This window comes from Zingiber officinale, chromosome 9B, assembly GCF_018446385.1.
Source record: "Zingiber officinale cultivar Zhangliang chromosome 9B, Zo_v1.1, whole genome shotgun sequence".
In the NCBI taxonomy this organism is placed as follows: Eukaryota; Viridiplantae; Streptophyta; class Magnoliopsida; order Zingiberales; family Zingiberaceae; genus Zingiber; species Zingiber officinale.
In genome coordinates, this window is record NC_056003.1 from 71,805,048 (window position 1) to 71,811,809 (window position 6,762).

Below are 6,762 nucleotides of genomic sequence, written 5' to 3' on the forward strand. Positions count from 1 at the left end.
GCTCTCCCTCTCCCTCTCCTCCTTGCTTGGCCGAATCTTACCAAGGTGCTAGCACACCTTTGTGTGAGATTTTCTCCACCTACGTGTCCGTGTGGATACTTCTAGAGGACCGACGCTTGACAGCCTAGAGATCCGGCAATTCCTTGGACGAGCGGGAACGCGAAAGGGCACGCTTCAAGGTATACTTCTTAACACATAGATCTAGGAGTAGATCTAGATATTTAAAACTCGTACTCGTAATTTTCGTTCGGTTTTCCTTGCATGGATCTACGGCTTTGGGTGATTCGGGGTTTCCGCGACGCGAAAAGCGGTTTTCGCGGCCCGAAAAACCCAACAATAGAATATGTGCAAAATCAACCATTTTTCAAAACCATGATGAGGGCACTGTCTTTGAAGACTCTTGAATCTATCCCATGCTTCAAATAATGATTCTCCATATGCCTGAGCAAAATTTGTTATGCAATTCCTCATATACACAGTTCTACTTGGAGGGAAAAAATGATTTAGAAATTGCTTCACAAGTTGGGAAATATAGCCAAGTCTCTGCTTTATCCTTGATACTGAAAGGAAATGCCATCAATCGAACTGCATCTGCTGATACTCCTTCACATTTCACTAAATCATAAATCTCTAAAAATGTTTCAAGATGCAGATAAGGACTTCCTAATACTTCTCCTCCAAATTTGTGACCTTGTATCATGAAAATTATCTCTGGGTCTAGTTGGAAACTTTCTGCTTCAATTTGAGGTTACACAATGGGAGATAAAAATCTTGCAGAAAAGGGTATAGAAAAATTTCTCATGGGTCTGCTTGACATGTTAGTGCTCATGGATATTCAAGAAAAAAAATTATCAAGAATCAAAGACAAGAAATAAAATGCAATATGAAAAACAAGAAAGAAAATGTAAAATTTAAATTGCAAGAAAGAGAGTGCATAATGAAAACAAGAAAGAAAAGACAAAAGGAAAAAAGAAAAAATGTCTAGAATAATTCATATGCTAAAGATTGCAAGATATGTTTACAAAAGAAAAGAACAAAGAAACTAGATCAAAAGAGAAAACAGAGAAAAGTTAGACAAGAATGTTAGAATTAAGATGCAGAATTAGAGTTACAACAAAAAGAATTGACAAGAATGTTATACAAGAAAGGGAAAGCCTATGAAAACAGAATTCTAACAATTAGTTACAACTATGCAAATGAAAAGAAATAGAAATGTTATGTTTAGTCTAACTCAATTGATAATCTCCAATGTTATAGCGCAGTCCCCGGCAACGGCGCCAAAAACTTGTTCGTTCTCCGCAAGTGTACGGAAATGTCGCAAGTAATATAAAAGATTATCGTATCCACAGGGACTAGAATAAGCACTAGAGATATCTCAAAGCGAATTAGCTAAACAACTAATCAATTGGTTTCAAATGCTAAGGATGAAAAACAAATCTAAAATGAAAGATTAACAAACAAGAGTTTGGGGTTTGAGTTATGATAAAGGGAGGTTCTATGAGTTTTGGTTTCTTTGTGAAATCTCTTGAATGTATATGGTTTACCAATTCTTATTTCTCAATTGTCTAATATTTGTAGAAGGCTGTCGGTTCTCTCTTGCAATAGATAACCGACATAGGACTGATAAATGTACCTAAATATGATCAATTAGATATGAACCTATGTTTTCCTTACACAGGATTGCACCTACTACTATGCTTCCCTCGGATACCAACATAGAAGTTCATAGCTTCTTAACCCATAAAGATACAAGGATTGAATCATAAATCTATCCTACCCTCTTGAATAATCTCATTCCCCCTTCAAGGTTATCCTTCAAACATCCTTACACGGGCTTCCACCTGTCACGTGGATCCCTCGAAAAATCGAGTGAGGGTTAATCTTTACAAAGTCTACAAGATATCTTAACAATCAATCAAGAATGAGAATTAAGCCCTAATCACAATTAATCATTCAAGATCCAATCGATACAAACTAGGCAACATCATAGAAACAAAGAAATGGCAAATCTACAAGAGTTTACATCAATTTATCTCACAAATACTCCCTCCATCCTAGAACAATAAGATCTACTCCATAAAACGAAGAAAGAAAACCAAAGATAAGAAGATTACAAGCATTTCTTCAATCCCAATCCAAGAAGAGGAGAGAAAGAAAACTTATCTACAATATAGCTCCATCTTCGAATCCAATCCTCGCTCCTGGAGTCAAATTCGCCAAGATCTCCTTTTAGATCGCCCAAAAATCCTCCCAAGAATGGGAGGAATCCACCAAATCTTGTTTTCTCCCAAATGGGGAGAAGATCCCCTTTCAAATCTTCAAAGAGGCTTAAAATAGAGGGGGCTTTCGGGCGCCACACGGCCCCGAGGCATGGTCGTGTGAGGTTCACACGGCCAGAGCCTTTCCCCTCTCTGCCATCCATACACGGCCGTGTGGTGTACACGGTCGTGGACAACCCCCATCAAGACCTCCAAGCACGGCCGTGTAGATCCACACGGCCTGGACTGCCCCAGCTTCTGGAAACCTGGCACGGCCGTGTGGTGCACACGGCCAGAACACTTCTAAGCGCTGGAAACCCTGCACGGCTGTGTGATACACACGGCCAGGGCCTTCTTGGTCTCTGGAAACCTTACATGGCCATGTAGATCCACACGGCCATGTAAGGATTGGACTCTGATTTGCTTCAAAACTTGGCACGGTCGTGTGAGGTTCACACGGCCAGGCCAAGTTCCTTTGCTGTTGCTGCCACACGGACTCTGAACTCCACACGGTCAGTGTTAGTTAGAGCCCTAGAGCCAATCATTTGATGATTGTATGGACTCATGTATATCATATTCTTGTATATTAATAAAGGCATTTGTTTGGTTATTATACTTAATTGTATTAGTGTCAAATAGACTAAGTATAATAGCGTCCTTGAGTAGAAGGTTCATACCTATATCAATCGATTAGTTGAATCGGTAGTGAGATGATATAGGGAACACTACTCTAAATCATTCCTAGTCGAGTATTAACATTCAGGGACAATGTTAATGCAATAAGACTAGCATGTAGGTCAGCTCGATGACTTGATCTCACAAGTCATGGATATGGAGATATCAAGTTGACACATGGGTATGCATTGGAGAATGTATACTGAATGACCCGCCATGAGAAAGTATCATGGATCGTTATATGAGTGTCATATACTTTCTCATGTGGCTATTAGTATGACTATTAGTCCTTAGACCTGAAGTCACCATGGATCCCTACATAAGGAGTTATGTACTTTGGTTTCGTCAAACGTCACCCGTAACTGGGTGGACTATAAAGGTGATTACTGGGTATGTAACGAATTATGCAGAGGGATGTGAGTGATGTAGATGGGATCTATCCCTCCCATATGACGGGAGCGACATCGCTATTCTTGATAGAGTGAGACCACTAAGTGCATGGCCATGCCCAAATGAGTCAACATTAGATGTTGAGCTCATTTGATCGAGTGCGTCTACTTGGAGTTCAAGATTTAGATTGATTAGAGAATGACACGGTCTATGCCTCACATTGATCAATCTAGATGTCTAGGATAGAAGGACATTTGTCACATATTGTGAGGAGTCACAATTAGTAGTCACAAGGTGATGTTGGATCTCAACATTCTTGTAACTTGGGTAGTAATGATGTGTTGCTAGATACCGCTCATTACTTATGCTCCTAAATGGGTTTAGGGGCATTGCCAACGTTACAAGAACCTATAGGGTCACACACTTAGGACAATTAGATGGAGATTTGGTTCATATGATGAACCAAGAGGATTAGATTCATTTGATGAATCATATTGGATTAAGAGTAATCCAAATTGGGCTAATTGAGTTGGACTCAAGTTGATTCATGTTTAAATCAACTTAATTTAATGAATTAGATTCATTATATTAAGTTAGCTTGAATCATATGGTTGGATTAGATCAACCATGAGAGAGATTTGATCAAGTTTGACTTGATTTGAGAGGAAGAGAAAAAGTCATGTTTGACTTGACTTTTTGCCACATCACTAGTGAGTTGGCAAGATGTGGACCAATAGGATTACTCCACATCATCAATGTGTGCCACCTCATGGAGGTTACAAGCCTCCATAGCATTTAATGTGGCCGGCCCACATTAAATGAGGAGGTTACACATGTTGTCATGTCATTTAGTGAGGTGGCAATATGTGGACCAATGGTGTTGATCCACATCATCCTAGAGTGCCACCTCATGGGGGTTACAACTCTTAATGGTTTCATATTAATTGTAATTAATGCAATTAATTTGGTGGTTTTACCATGGAGAGTGGCCGGCCACTTTGGGTGTGAAGGTGAATTTGATTTTTCATTCAAGTGGTGCATCTTCTTCCTCCTTCCTCTCAAGCTCTCCCTCTCCCTCTCCTCCTTACTTGGCCGAACCTTACCAAGGTGCTAGCACACCTTTGTGTGAGGTTTTCTCCACCTAAGTTGTCCGTGTGGATACTTCTAGAGGACCGGCGCTTGACGGTCTTGAGATCCGACAACACCTTGGAAGAGCGGGATTCGCGTAGGGCGCGCATCAAGGGTAAACACTTTTTCCTCGTAGATCTAAGTAGTAGATCAGTTTTTGAACTCGTACAAGAAATAGTTTTTCGAATTTTGTATACGAATCTTTGCACGGATCTACGGCTTTGGGTCCTTCGGGGTTTCCGCGACGCGAAAAAGCGGTTTTCGCGGCTCGAAGAACCCAACAGTCAGAGCTCCCTACCAATGCAGGGCCGTGTAAGGTACACAGTCAGGTGCCTTCTCGCTTGCTTTGCTCATAAGTTTTGTCCAAGAATGTAGAATATTCACCAAATTCGACTCCTATATACAAAAAAATACACAAAAAGTATATCTCCGAACAAAAAGAGTAAATATGCTAAAAGGAAAGCTGGAAGTACAAAAATCCATAGATCAAGCAAGCTCAAAGTATGTAGATGTGCGTCAAAACATGCATAAAAGTATATAAAATCTACGCACATCAAGTGGTACTACTCTTAGAGCTAGATATTAATTAAGTGAGTTGTTAGTAATTCATTTAATTAATGGGCATTTCATATCTTAAATACAGGGAGACTAACACACTCATGATAAGAAGGAGCTCATATAGCAATATGGGATTGGTGCGGTAGTGCAATAATAACTCTTTAGTGGAATGAGATATTATTGATAAATTTGAGTTGGGTGTTCGGGGCGAACACGGAAAGCTCAAGCTCATTAAGAGACCAAAACCAATTCCTCCTCTCGGTCCCTATTATAGCCTCTTATTTATAAAGTCTTATATCCACTAAACCCAACTTCTTACCCACCTTAAGGTGGCCGGCCAAGCCAAGCTTGGAGCCCAAGCTAGGCTCGGCCAAACCAAGGTTAGATGGGTTCAAGTTGTGGTCGGCCCTAGCTTGGAGCCCAAGTAAGGGTGGCCGACCACATTCACATTGAAAGAGAGTTTTAAAATTATAAATCTTTCCTTTTATAGCTTTCTACAAAGGACTAAGAGAAAGGTTTGATATCTTCCCTTATTTGTAGTTAAAAGGAAGATTTTAATTTTTTGATAAATTTTAAATCTTTCCTTATGTGAAGTCATGTATTTAAAAGAGAGTTTAAAAATTATAAATCTTTCCTTTTAAAGCTTTCTACAAAAGGATTAAGAGAAAGGTTTGATATCTTTCCTTATTTGTAGTTTAAAGGAATATTTTAATTTTTGATAAAACTTTCCTTTTTGTAACCATCCACATGTTTTAAAAGAGAGATTTTAATTTATAAAACTTTCCTTTTATAACAAACCATGAAGGGATTTAAAGAAAGAAATATTTTAATTAAAATTTCTTACCGGAAACAATTAGGGAAGTTTTAATTTTTTGTTTAAAAACTGTCCTTGTTTGGAGAATAAGGTAGGGGTCATCCATTAAAGGTTTATAAGGAAGTTTTAATTAAATTTTCTTTCTTAGACATTGGCAAAGAATATAAGGAAGTTTTAATTATGTTTAAAACTTTCCTTTTTTGCCAAGACCAAGAAATATAAAAGAGAGGGTAGAGGTGCCTCACCTTAAAAAAAAACAACAATACATCTGTTATTCCTCTCCTCTTTTCCTTGATGGTGGTCGACCCTCTTCTTCCCCTATTCTTCTTCCTTGGTGGCCGGCGGCATCTCATCTCTTGGAGTTGTTGGTGGCCGGATCTTGTTAGAGGAAGAAGGAGAGATAGGAGACATTGTTTCTTAACACCCCTTGGAACTTGGTTGGTGGCCGAAGTTCTTCATCTCTAGGAGATTGTTGGTGGCCGAAACTTGGAAGGAAGAAGAAGGTTTTGGTGGAGTCTCTCGTCTTGGTAGATCGTCACCCACACGACGTCCGAGATAAGAAGAGGAATACAATAGAAGATCATGAGGTATATAAGCTACAAAAGGTATAACTAGTTATTTAATTCTGCATCATAACTAGTTCATCTTTTGTATAGATCTTGAAAAACCAAACACAAGAGGCTATTGATTTTTTAGTTATCGTTTTTATAATCGATTTTTCGTTCTAATTTCATGTTTCGATATTGTGCTTCTATTGAGGTCTTCGTAGTTAAACCTAGGTTACTTAAGAAGTTTAAATATCTAATTTCTTTGAAAGGCTTTGTCTAGGCAGTGGTGGATGCTCCCATACCCAAGAAGGTCATGTGTCTCGCCATGTTTGACCTGAAAGTCGATCCTTGAAATGGATATTTGATCAACTTCTGTAATATGGTTTAACTT

At 38.9% G+C, this 6,762-nt stretch overlaps 1 non-coding gene across 1 annotated transcript; it reads left to right on the plus strand.

Annotated features, from left to right (window-relative positions):
• The first annotated feature begins 367 nt into the window (after positions 1-367).
• Positions 368-473, plus strand: LOC122025829. Its single transcript, XR_006123855.1, has one exon. It is a non-coding gene; the product is annotated as a small nucleolar RNA R71 (small nucleolar RNA).
• Positions 474-6,762: the final 6,289 nt, after the last annotated feature.